The following is a 13891-nucleotide window of genomic DNA, read 5'->3' as shown; positions in this document are numbered from 1 at the left end:
TCTAGACCAATTACTGTTTCTAGGACTTCCAATACTATGTCGAACAAAAATGAAGACAGTGGGCATCTTTAGAGGAAATGCTTGCAATTTTTTTTGCTGTTGAGTACTATGTTAGCTGTGGAGTTTTTGTTATATGACCTTTACTATGATGAGTTATGTTCTCTCTGTAACTGCTTTATTGAAAGAATTTATTATAAATGAGTGTTGAACTTCATCAGATGTTTTTTCTGTACCTGTTGAGATGGACAAACAATTTTTATTCTCCATTTTAAAGTGGTATTTCATATTAATTTGTGGTTGTTGGAACCATTCTTGCATCTCTGGAATAAATCCCACTTGATCCTGGTATCTGATCTTTTTAATATACTGTTGAATTCAGTTTGCTATTTTTGTTGTTGTTAAAGATTTTTGCATCTGTGATCAACAGAGATATTGGCTTGTAATTTTTTTCTTGTAGTATCTTTGTCTGGTTTTTGTAACAGGGTTATACTGGCCTTGTAAAATGAGTTTGAAGGTCTTCCTTTTTCTTCTATTATTTGGAAGAGTTTGAGAAGGGTTGGTGTTCTCTTTTAAATGTTTGAAGAATTGATCTGTGAATCATTGGTTCCTGGACTCATTTGTTGGGAGAGAAAAACAGTTATTTTAAATTTTTGTTTTTCTTTTGTTATTTTTTTCCTCCAGTAAATTTTCTCTAAAACACTGAGACACAAGTCACTGGAGATCAGCTGAACAAATATATTGTCTCTATGCTTTTAGCAAAGGGAACTATTTTTTTTGAAGCTTTCATATCAGTTGTGTTTCTCTCTTTCCATGAATTATCATATGTACCAGTAAGCTTTGTAGAGTACTCATAAATAAGCTCCTGGAAGAGGCCTATAAACATGTCTAGACATATGGAATCTTAGTGGCCAAATAGCTTATGATAAAAGGAGAGTGGCACATTCTCACTGTCCCCACCTTAAGTACACACGTACAAGTGTAATATATTTGTGCATAAAACATTGTTTTGACTGTGTAAAGAATAGAAGAGGGAAAAAAAAAAACTATTTGAGGCTATATGAAATTGCATCCCCAAATTCCTACCAGGTTTTGTAAAACCAGATTATCAGTTTTCTCATATTAAAAGCTGCTCTGTCTCTCACAAAGTTTTTTTAAAGTTCAAATGAAGTACTAACCATCAACTTCCTTGCTTACCACGGAGAGGAAATATAAAATACAGAAAACTCAGCAGTAAAATCATGTCTCTGCAGTTCATATTGACAGCATGAACTAAGTTATGCAAATCATAGTTCACTTAGAATGGCTTTAAACTTCTATTTAGCACATATTATATCATGACAAAAGGCTGGAACCTGAGCATTAAGTCTTTATCAAAATAGAGTCAAGAACAAAAATCTGTGTTTTGTCAGTATTACCATTTATGAGTGACATTAATTAATTCATGCATTCAAAAGATAGATTTTGAGCACAATATGTTAAGGTATTATTTTAGACACTTGGTAATTAACCTCTTTGAACTGCAGATTCTTTCTCTTTATAGTGAGAGAAAGAGAATTGGTCTGGTCCAGAAGTATGCTATCTATTAAGTTCTAAATTCTTTGATAAGAAATAGGCAACTGGGAGAACATACACTTAAACGAAGCCAACTCTAGAGGGATCACATATTTAGAAGACACTAAAAAGAAGCGTGTGATATGAATGGCATTCCAAAGATAATAACTTTTACTGAGAACTATATTTTAGACATTTACATGATTTCTTACAAAATATGGAAATTTATGCATCCCATATCTACAATTCCTGATTTTCTTCATATATGATTAGAGACAATAATACAACTTTTGATGGCTTAAACTTCCTGGAGGATTATAAAAAAGATTCTTTGTTTTCCATAGATACTCAATCTGTAAACCACTTACCACACCACTAGGGTAAAGCACATGGACTACTCAACTTGGCAGCTATTTTATTATCTTGATTTTTTTAAAGCTGTTTGTCGAGATTGGATATAAATTACAACAACATTATATGGATTTATTCCTTCAGGTTGTGTCCTCGTTTTGGTTAATTCTATCAGCCCCTCCTCCCAGTAGTGGTCATCTTTCAAGACTTAATACAATTGTGCTTTGGCTTCCCAAGATGTATGTCTTTCACAACTACCATGTAAATGACTAAAGAAATCCTATTCTGAGTTACCACAGGGTTATTATGTACCACATGGACTATTTCAGAGGATGGCTGATATCAGTCTTGATTTCCACAGAGGAAATACGTAGGTTGTATATTAGTGCTTTCCATCCCTTTTCCACCTTGGGTCTTAACCAGAGCCATGTGTTTAGCGGGATATGTAAAAAGAAACAGGCTTACACTATTTCATGCCTAAAGGGGATAGAACCTAACTTAAAATAGATTTATTAGGACAGGAACATCCACTAATTACCTGTTAAAAGAATGAGGACAGAAAGGGGGATTGAATGGGAAATTCAAAAAGTCTGCCAAAACTAAATAGCATTTTGAGGATAAGAACACTTTGCATTTGCATGGGAACATATTGTATTCAAGATATTTTGTAAATGCCATCTCAAGTAATTTTTAACATTCAATTTTGTAGACAGAGTATGTTTAATAATAAAAATAATAAAACAAGAAGAGGAAATGCATTTTCTAGGTACCACTCTATTTCATGTGTATTATGAATAGTAATTTATTTAACCCTCTCTATTATTCTGTGACTTAGATTGTATTTATATATCTAGTTTATACCTAAATAAAAAGAAGCAAAAAGATTAAATAACTTGGCCAAGGGAACAAATTTAGGAAATAGTGGGGCCAGGCTATCTGCTGATTTCATATCAATGACCGTTCAACTAGGTTAGTATTAGCTCTTTTGACAAACATATATGTTTCTTTGAATGGGTCTAAGATTAAAAGAGAAACAATTCAGAGATCCTAAGATATCAATTAAAGAGAAACTAAATGAACAGTCTGTTGGTTTAGTGGGTTTTTATCCCTAGTCATCACACATTAAAATGTCCGTAAGTGTTTTGAGTTTTTGATAGTCATTGAAAGCACCTAATAGAGATTGAAGCCTGCTCCCTTCTATACTGTAGTATACTAGAAAGTATGGGCTTCCCTGGTGGTTCAGTGGTAAAGAATCTGCCTGCCAATTCAGAAGAGGTGGGATCGATCTCTGCATCGGGAAAATCCCCTGGAGAAGGAAATGCAACCCACTCCAGTATTCTTGCCTGGAAAATCCCATGGACAGAGGAGCCTGGTGGGCTACAGTCCATGGGGTTGCAAAGAGTCAGACACAACTTAGCAACTAGACAACTATTCTAGAAAGTAGCTGAGTGGACATGGGCCACATTTCCTTTATGTCTACCTCTGGCCATTGGACTGGTTCTCAAATAAAATGTGATTTAAAAGAAGTTAGGTTTTCTCTTGCTCTTCTCTCATTTGCCTATCTAAACATGATGACCAGGGCAATTGTGTCAAGCTTTTGAGGATGGAGTAGGAGTCTGGCAATCTGGATTATCCGTTTTGAATTTTCATGCATGTATGTTTAAGGATTTTAACTTTGGACACTGTTTATTTAAATTTCCCTATATGAATGCCTGCTTGGGGAGTTACAATTTCAAAAGCAAAAAAATAAACTCACAGATCCAAATTACAAAAGTTATATAATTTATGTGCATTTTTGTGTGGCAGTGTTGTGGGAATGAGTTGGTAGTTTCTTACTATTCTGAGCTTTTGAGATTTTCCTCATTTTCCCACCAGCCCCCAGTACAATTAAAGAAACATTGGGAGGGAGAGAGATCCATGGATCCTCCTCTTTACTTCTAAAAAATAAAATGAGAAATATAAATTCAAATTAGCAGATACATATAAAAAACATTCAAATAAATGACAAAATAAGTATAAAATAAACATAGAAAAAGTGAAAGAATAAATCCTAATATTTTAGTAATTGCAAGAAACTTAAATCTCTAGGAAGGACTTTTGTATCTAGCAATATGGAATAGTGGATATCCAGAAAAAACTTTCCCAATAAAGTATTCAAGGAAATAATAACTGTGGAGTATTCTTGACAAATGGCTCAATCTTTTTAAATTTTCATATCAAAACAGATTATTTAGCAAAAAAGAAAAAAAACAACAACTCACAGACAGTATTTACAGCAAAACTAGGGGGGATGTTGGAAAAGGCAATGGCAACCCACTCCAGTACTCTTGCCTGGAAAATCTCATAGATGGAGGAGCCTGGTAGGCTGCAGTCCATGGGGTCACGAAGAGTCAGACATGACTGAAGTGACTTAGCAGCAGCAGCAACAGCAGCAGCAGGTGGGAAGTTATCCCTATGGATGCAAAATTACAAGTAGATAGAATTTTTTTTAAAAAAGATCAAAAACCTGCATGGCACACTTATCTGTGAGGCGAAAAAAAAAAAAGCTACAAGGTCCCTGACCTGAAAGTAATGGATATCACCAGGGCCAATTTGAAAACTATAGCTGAAATGGACAGAAGATTCACTTTGTTGATGGGTACAATGACTGCCTGCTGCTGCTGCTGCTGCTAAGTCGCTTCAGTCATGTCCGACTCTGTGCGACCCCATAGACGGCAGCCCACCAGGCTCCGCCGTCCCTGGGATTCTCCAGGCAAGAATACTGGAGTGGGTTGTCATTTCCTTCTCCAGTGCATGAAAGGGTAAAGTGAAAGTGAAGTCGCTCAGTCGTGTCCACTAAAGAGCTAGTGGTCTCTGTGCTTAGGCGCTCAGTCGTGTCTGACGCTTTGCGACCTCATGAACTGTAGGCCTCCAGGCTCTTTCCATGGGGAGTCTCCAGGCAAGAATACTGGAGTGAGTTGCCAGGCCCTCCTCCAGGGGATCATCCCAACCCAGGTCTCCCACATTGTGGGCAGATTTTTTACCATCTGAGCCACCAGGGAAGTCCAAGAATGCTGGAGTGGGTAGCCTATCCATTCTCCAGGGGATCTTCCCAAACCAGGAGTGGAACCAGGGTCTCCTACATTGCAGGCAGACGTTAACCACTCCCCACCAAACTGACTGGGGATCCCTGCCAGGAAAAAGCTACACACGGAGGAGAAATGGTTGAGTGCAATGAAAATTAAGCAACGTATAGACAGAGAAAGAAAAAGGAAAATGACTGGATGAAATGGGATTGATTTAAAAGACCAAGAAAATTCAGAAAGCATGGCTGTATTTTTCCAACACTCTTGGAAAATAACAGAAAATGGAGTACTGTTAAGTTAAAAAAGTCTCTGAACCTTGCCTTTTTATAATATCCGAAAAAGTTTTCCATAAAAATAACCAAGAGATCATTGCCAAGGTCAAATTCCACACATTTATTATAAGACAAAAAAGGTAATAAGGTGAAGAAGAACATCCCTACAGAAAACGAACATTTTTAAGATGAGTTATAAACCATCTTAAATCATTTGAAAATTAAAAAGCAACATAAATAAGAATTAGGATAAATCAGGAATTTGGTGATACAACTCAAATAACAAAAAATAGAAAGAAAAATTAATAAATGGCATCTTACTTAGAACACAAGTAAATATAAAATGCCTTTTGAAATTTAGATTGAGAGTGCAATGATAAAAATCAGAAAGATAAAATGATTCAATAAAAAGTGCTAGTTATTGAAGGTAGGCAAAGAAGATTAAAAAAAGACACAATAGAACTTTGTAAAGAAATCCAAAGCATGGAAAAAGAATCAATAGGAAAGGAAAAAACTATAGCTTAAGAAAATTTTCCTATCATTTTAGAAAAATGGAATTTTGTACTGATACCTATTGAGTTCCTATGAATTTTCATACAAAATGATCAAACCCAGGAAATATTCTATTAAAATTACTGAACTTAATAAAATTTTTAAAACAAAAGCTCATTTGGGCATTAAGACAAAACCCTACATGAGCTAGAAAATTAGATTATCATTACACTTTCAACAGCAGTGCTTTTTGTCAGAAAAAAAAAAGAACAGCGTATTTAGTATACTCAAGAAAATAAAATGGATGTGAGTCAGCATAAAATCTGGCAGAACTGATTTCCATTATAAAGGCATAATCAATGTTTTCTCAACGTGGAAGAATTCAGTGAATTTTGTTCTCTTGAGGCTTCTAGAGAAATTTACTAGAGAATGATCTCAGACAACCAAAATAGCTCTAAAGGCAAGGACATAAGGAGGATGGTGAACATTAAAGTTACTTATAGACTTAATATTGAATTAAACATGAACTAGAACAGTATGTAATGACCATATGCTTAGATATTATATTTATTTATATTAGATATAAAACAACTATTAAAACTAGGGGATATTGGGAAAACACATGTAAATAGTTAAACTGTTCTCAGTAATTATTCACATAATAGAAGTGTTAATACCATTTTCTGGCAGTGTGTGTATAAAGAGGGAGAACTTGAAATAATGCTTATGAACTATACAAATTTTGCTGTGCCATGTGCCCTAGGCAACTTGAATTCTCAGTATAAAAGAGAGCAGTCATGAATGTAATATAGAACATGATATGTAAAAAGTCTTATGGTCCTAAATTTGAATGGAAGTATCAGTAAGACTTCACAAAGCATAGTATCTCTTAAAAGTGCCTGTCTATCTCTATTTATCATCTCTCTAATCTCTTATCAACATATATTCTTAGCTCAGTCCACTGAGGAGGCCTAAAAAGAATGGCCAACCTAGTACCAGTAAGAGTCCTTACTACACAGATTGGGGTCTTAACTACTTTTTCTCTTAGAATAATGGCCAGTTCCAATTCCAGAGCAGAAAATTTCCAAGGAAATCTTGGAACACAGTGTCACACAGGATAATGGCAAAGACATCAAAGAGTTCTGTGCTTGCGTGTGCTTAGTCACTTGGTCGTGTCGGATTCTTTGTGACCCCATGGACTGGAGCCTGCCAGGAGAGATAGCGATCTATGGGATTTTCCAGGCAAGAATGTTGGAATGGGTTTCCATTCACTTCTCCAGAGGATCATCCCAACCCAGGGATAGAACCCAGGTCTCCTGCATTGCAGGCAGATTCTTTACCATCTGGATCACATCAAAAGAAATGTGTACATGCTTCAGTCATGTCCGACTTTTTGAGACTCCATGGACTGTAGCCCACCAGCCTCCACTGTCCATGAGATTCTCCAGGTAAGAATACTAGAGTGGGTTTTCACATCCTACTCCAGGAGACCTTCCTAACCCAAGGATAGAACCTATCTCTTTTACATCTCCTGCATTGGCAGGCAGGTACTTTAACACTAGTGCCAATTAATTTTGTAAAAAAATGCTCTTGCTAAAGATGGGACAGTTTGAGCTTTGAAAATGATCATTACAACTGATGGTAACCAGTCATAAATGCTGAGATACATATATGTTGGGATTCTTTTTAAGTAAATACAATTAAAATATTCTTGATATTTTTTCTAGAAAATGTTATCAATGATATCATGAAATTTGAATCTTAACATTTTTTTCTTGTCGAAAATTTTAATACAGAAGGAAATATATATTTTGTATTTTTTTAAGCTTAGGAGTAAAATTGAGATATCATATAAGAGGAGATACTAGGGTGACCCAGAATCCTGCCAGTTTCGTCCAGATGATGACATTTTGGGTGGTTCATCAGATTCCTTTTAAATGTCATTATCAGGAGATATCCCTGCTATTCTGTAAAAAGAAATGATCCTTCTCCTTCTAATCTGATAACACTACCTGTATTTCTCATGATGATTTTATGTTATAGTTATTTATGAACATCAGTTCAGTCAGATCAGTCACTCATCATGTCCAATTCTTTGTGACCCTATGGACTGCAGCACATCAAGCTTCTCTGTCCATCACCAGTTCCCGGAGCTTGCTCAAACTCATGTCCATTGAGTCGGTGATGCTTTTCAAATGGGTCAGTTCTTCGCATCAGGTGGCCAAAGTATTGCAGTTTCAGCTTCAACATCAGCCCTTCCAGGGAATATTCAGGACTGATCTCCTTTAGGATGGACTGGTTGGATCTCCTTGCAGTCCAAGGGATTCTCAAGAGTCTTCTCCAACACCACAGTTCGAAAGCATCGCTGCTTCAGTGCTCAGCTTTCTTTATAGTCCAACTCTGACATCCATACATGACTACTCAAAAAACCATAGCTTTGATTAGATGGACCTTTGTCAGCAAAGTAATGGCTCTGCTTTTTATATGCTGTCTAGGTTGGTCACAGCTTTTCTTCCAAGGAGCAAGCCTCCTTTAATTTCATGGCTGCAGTCACCATCTGCAGTGATTTTGGAGCCCAGAAATATAAAGTCATCCACTGTTTCCCCACCTATCTGCCATGAAGTGATGGGACCAGATGCCATGATCTTAGTTTTCTGAATGTTGAGCTTTAAGCCAACTTTTTCACTCTTCTCTTTCACTTTCATCAAGAGGCTCTTTAGGTCTTCTTCACTTTCTGCCATAAGAGTGGTGTCATCTGCATATCTGAGGCTATTGATATTTCTCCCAGCAATCTTGATTCCAGTTTGAGCTTTATCCAGCCCAACATTTCACGTCATGTACTCTGCATATAAGTTAAATAAGAAGGGTGACAATATACAGCCTTGGCATACTCCTTTCCCAATTTGGAACCAGTCTGTTGTTCCATGTCTGGTTCTAACTGTTGTTTCTTGACCTGCATACAGATTTCTCAGGATGCAGGTCAGGTTGTCTGATATTCCCATCTCTTTAAGGTTTTCCACAGTTTGTTGTGATCCACACAGTCAAAGGGTTTGGTGTAGTCAACAAAGCAGAAGTAGATGTTTTTCTGGAACTCTCTTGTTTTTTCTGTGATCCAGTGGATGTTGGCAATTTGATCTCTGGTTCCTCTGCTTTTTCTAAATCAAGCTTGAACATCTGGAATTTGATGTTCATGTACTATTGAAGCCTGGCTTGGAGAATTTTGAGCATTACTTTGCTAGTGTGTGAGACGATGAAATTGTGTGGTAGTTGGAACACTCTTTGGCATTGCCCTTCTTTGGGATTGGAATAAAAACTGACCTTTCCCAGTCCTTGGCCACTGCTGAGTTTTCCAAATTTGCTGGCATACTGAGTGCAGCACTTTCACAGCATTATCTTTTAGGATTTGAAATTGATCAGCTGGAATTCCATCACCTCCACTAACTTTGTCCATAGTGATGTTTCCTAAGGCCCATTTCACTGCACAGTCCAGGATATCTGGCTCTAGGTGAATGAACACACCATTGTAATTAACTGGGTCATGAAGATCTTTTTTGTACAGTTCTTCTGTATATTCTTGCCACCTCTTCTTAATATCTTCTGCTTCTGTCAGGTCCATACCATTTCTGTCCTTTACTGAGCCCATCTTTCATGAAATATTCCCTTGGTGTCTCTAATTTTTTTTGAAGAGATCTCTAGTCTTTCCCATTCTATTGTTTTCCTCTATTGCTTTGCACTGATCACTGAGGAAGGCTTTCTTATCTCTCCTTGCTATTCTTTGGAACTCTGCATTCAGATGGGTATAACTCTCCTTTTCCCCTTTGCCTTAGCTTCTCTTCTTTTCTCTGCTATTTTTAAGGCCTCCTCAGACAACCGTTTTACCTTTCTGTATTTCTTTTTCTTGGTGATGGTCTTGATCACTGCCTCCTGTACAATGTCATGAACCTCCATCCATAGTTCTTCAGGCACTCTGTCTATCAGATCTAATCCCTTGAATCTATTTGTCACTTCCACTATATAATGGTAAGGAATATGATTTAGGTCATACCTGAATGGCCTTGTGGTTTTCTTCTACTTTCTTTACTTGAAGTCTGTATTTTGCTGTAAGGAGTTCATGATCTGAGACAGTCAGCTCCCAGTCTCCCTGAGAGCTCAGTTCTTAAAGAATCTGCCTGCACTTCAGGAGACCCCATTTCGATTCCTGGGTCAGGAAGATCTCCTGGAGAGGTGATAGGCTACCCACTCCAATATTCTTGTGTTTCCCTTGTGGCACAGCTGGTAAAGGATCCGCCTGCTCTGCGGGAAACCTGGGTTCGATCCATGGGTTGAGATGATCCCCTGGAAATGGGAAAATCTACTCCAGTATTTTGGTCTGGAGAATTCCATGGACTGTATAGTCCCTGAGGGTCACAAAGTGAGCGACTTTCACTTTCACTATAGCTGCCAGTTTTGTTTTTGCTGACTTTATAGAGTTTTTCCATCTTTGATTGCAAAGAATATAATCAATGTGATTTCAGTATTTTCCATCTGGTGATGTCCATGTGTAGTCTTCTCCTCTGTTCTTGAAAGAGGGTGTTTACTATGACCATTCGTTCTCTCCCAAAACCCTGTTAGCCTTTGCCCTGCTAATATGTTTGTGAACATACTTTTTACATATTCCTAGGAAATAATTTAAGAAAAAGATTCATGTCTCATTTATCTATATATCCTTTGTCCAGTGTCCTGTACATAACAAAGAAGAAAAAAATATTTGTCTTTTTTAAAAAAAATCTAGATATTAGCTCTTTCAGTAATAATTTAAATACTTTGAGATTTGATCAGTTTAATTTCCTGTGTGCCTAAGGAGTACATGTGGGTAGCCTGATGTAACTACTTTGTAATATGCCACTTGTGTTGAACTAAAGACAAGACATAATTACATCATTTTGTAAATTAAGTAAAACAACATTAGAAGAATAAAGTGACAAAAACAAAGTTATTTCAAGAAATTAACCCTGAATAATTTACTAAGCATGATATGGTCTATGAGTCAGTTATAGATGTAAATCTAAAAAGTTGAACACAAAAGAAAAGGACAAAAAAAGTACAGGCCATCGCAAAGCGGGAAGTTTTAAATGTTTAAAGACAGTTTGTTTAAATGAAGAAAAGGATAAACTTAAGACAGCTTTTTGGCCCCAGGAAGAAGCTTGGAGCTTGCTGTGTCTGCCATGTGCCCTACAGGAAAGAAACGCTTTTCTTTCTGCCTGGATCACTTGCATAATTAAGCCATAGAAGGGTCTGTAGAAAAGAGCAGGGTTGGTGGGCTGACCTTGGGTTACACTAATAGTTAGAAGTTAGAGAGAAACAGAGACTGAAATGGAATGACATGAGGAGTGTGGGAAGCTCTGAGAGGAATCTTGCCCAAGAGGCGGAGGGCTGATTTAAGAAAGTGAAAAGCTTTTCAAATGCTCCAGAATGGTCAAGGATGTCTAAGACTGCTAAACAACCATCAGTTTTGCTAAAGAAGAATGTGTTGGTGATCTTGTAGAAAAGGAATTTTGGTGAAGTTGTAGTGCGTGCCTGTGTGCCTGCTCAGTCACCAAAGGCCAAACTGGAGATAGGTCAGAAGAAACTGAGGAAAAAAATTGAAAACATGTGCCTGTAGCACTTACTGGAGAAGAATGTGAGGACAATGGAGGTATTTTTGTTTTGTTTTAAGACAGAAGGAGGGAGAGAGGGAAAGAAAAAGTTTCCATAAGAAACAGAAATTTCATTTTGTAAAGAGATTTTTATATTTCTTTTCAAAATGTAAACAATTACCCTGAAGATGATATGGAGCAATCTTAGTTTTGAGATTATTAAGTTACTGATTCAGAGTATGATAATTAGAGGTCAATTAATATATAAATTAATTATCTTAATAACGACATCTTGCCTCTTTGTTTAAAAAAACTTCCTATCAAAATTTTAACTTTTAATAAGATGAGTACCCATTAATGGAAAAGTCACACTTGCACATTATCTGATTTTTTTCTTTAAAGTACTTGGTTTCTGTGGCTTAGTGTGTTTAAAAAAATTCATTGAGGGTTGTAACACATTGATTTTTCTAAAACTTTAAAATTTCTTAAGAATATTTTTTTTTCCCTCGGAGTCACTATGAACTATAATCTCCTTCTCTCAAGCTATATTAGATAAAACTACATAATAAAGTATGCTGACACATAGGAGTTCACTCAAAGACATGTACCATTTCTTGTTCCTTATGAATATCATATGCCAAATAGCTATTCTACTGACCTCCAAATTGTATATACAGAGCAGGTCTGTTCCACTAACAACCTAAAAAATGTAGTAATTAATTATAACATTATTCTTATTCTGCTAAAGATTTATTACTACCACCTATAACCATAAATGAAGTAATTATATACATACCTACTTTCAGTTGTCATTCTTTAAATGCATTACAGCATTCACATACTTATGCTTTCTGGATTATTCACATTTCATTAGGGCATTCAAGTCTTGCCAAAGTCTTCAATTCTTAGGGAACCCTGTGGGGGATTAAAATTGGGATGAAACTAGGAAGCTTCTAGTGCTTTTGTATGCTTAAAACTACATTTTCTGCCAGGGTCTGAACTATTTAACCATCATTATTGAGTTATGAATCTATCTGAAACATTATGCCTATAACTTAGATGAAGAATTGAATTAACCAGTCTTTCTAATGTTAATGATATTTTCTAAAAGAGTACAAATCATTATTTTAGCAAAAGTTAACATTAATCAACAGATACAAGTGTATCAAAAACTGTGCTGCTATTACAACTAACATTTTTGTTACATACTTAAATGTAAACCTCAAATGCCTCTGTTCCCAGACCATGCCCCACTACCGTTTCTCTATGGATAATGCATGGGTAGAAGGACAAGTGTACATCATGATGATCTTAATGGATCGACTGCCTGTCACCACCCAAGTGATAACACAGAGACAGAGAGAAGGAAAAAGCAGATGTCAGAACAAGCCTAACCAGAGACTCCTTGCCTAGCTTATACCTACTTAGAGACACATTCAGACCAAGAAAGGTGTTAATTAGTTAAACACAGTTGAGTAGGAGAGCTCACTGAGTGCCATTGAATTAAGGTTTTAAGAACCAAGGAAGGACCACTCTGTCTCTCTTCCAGGCTGTAGCATTTGTAGAATGAATACAGGAAGCATTAGAGGTAACAAAGACTAAAGAGTAATTTAGTGACAGGGTTAGGTTAATACAAGATGTCACAGCAATTGTAATTAAAAAGGAAAAGTTATCCTATGGTCTAAGATATCCAATAAAGGAAAGCTGATGTTTTCAAGTTTATATAATTCCAAACATGGAGAACAATTTCAAGCATATTTCAAAGAATTCTAATATGTAATCACTATATTAATTACTTTTCACTATTTTTTAATATTTGCTTTATCTCTAGCCATCTGACATTTTCTTAACCATATGAGAGCAATAGAAATCATATTTCCTACCCTTAAATACTTTAGTATCTATTTCCAAGGAACAGAGATTAATCTTTCTTAAACAATGAAATTTCCAAAATTAGATAAATTAATATTGGTTCTCTTAGCTAACTGAAGACCTGTATCTAAATTCCATTCATCATCTAATCTCTATATGGCTTTTTCCCCCAGTCCAAATTGAGTCAATGATCATGCATTGTATTTAGTAGAAATGTTTCTATGTTTCCCTTTATTCCTCAGTTTTCCTTTGTCTCTCATGATTCTGAAAGAGTACAGAACATTACATTCATAAAATATCCCTCAGTTTAGGTTAGCTACTTCTTCATGATCTGGTTCATTTTGTATATGTCTAGCAAAATGGTAAGAGTGATTGTGTGCCCTTCTCAGTACATCACAGCAGTAATCACACAATATCAATTTGCACCATTAATCACAATATTAATTTTAATTACATCATTAAAGTGGAATCCACTATGTTATTATACAAGCCAGTTACTGTTTTTCTCTTTGCAGTTAATGTTTGTGATGAACTACTTGAATGCTGTGTTATATATTTTTTTCAGCAAACACGATCCCACTTGTTTAATCATCTACTAATCCTTCTTCTCTGAATCAGTTATTGTCATCATTATTGTGAAATAGTGATTTTTTTCTCCTCCAAGAACTGACAT

At 36.1% G+C, this 13891-nt stretch overlaps 1 protein-coding gene across 14 annotated transcripts in view; it reads left to right on the top strand.

Moving 5' to 3' along the window:
• The window catches only part of LOC145524398 (uncharacterized), a 1208145-nt gene that overhangs the window by 626604 nt on the left and 567650 nt on the right, over positions 1–13891 (top strand). For 5 of the 14 annotated variants that reach the window (XR_014067480.1, XR_014067473.1, XR_014067475.1 and 2 more), the window contains exon 1: positions 6850–7179. The exons of 4 other annotated variants lie outside the window; for them this stretch is intronic. The gene's annotated coding sequence lies outside the window, so the exon portion shown is untranslated. Of the gene's footprint in view, positions 1–6841; positions 7180–13891 lie in introns of those variants that run through there. 5 more of the 14 variants (XR_014067464.1, XR_014067476.1, XR_014067479.1 and 2 more) reach the window with 5 other exon arrangements.

Source organism: Giraffa tippelskirchi, chromosome 10, assembly GCF_054371585.1.
Source record: "Giraffa tippelskirchi isolate mGirTip1 chromosome 10, T2T-mGirTip1v1.2.pri, whole genome shotgun sequence".
Lineage (NCBI taxonomy): Eukaryota > Metazoa > Chordata > Mammalia > Artiodactyla > Giraffidae > Giraffa > Giraffa tippelskirchi.
The sequence above is the reverse complement of the archived record's forward strand: the minus strand, read 5'-3'. Positions and strand labels throughout refer to the sequence as shown.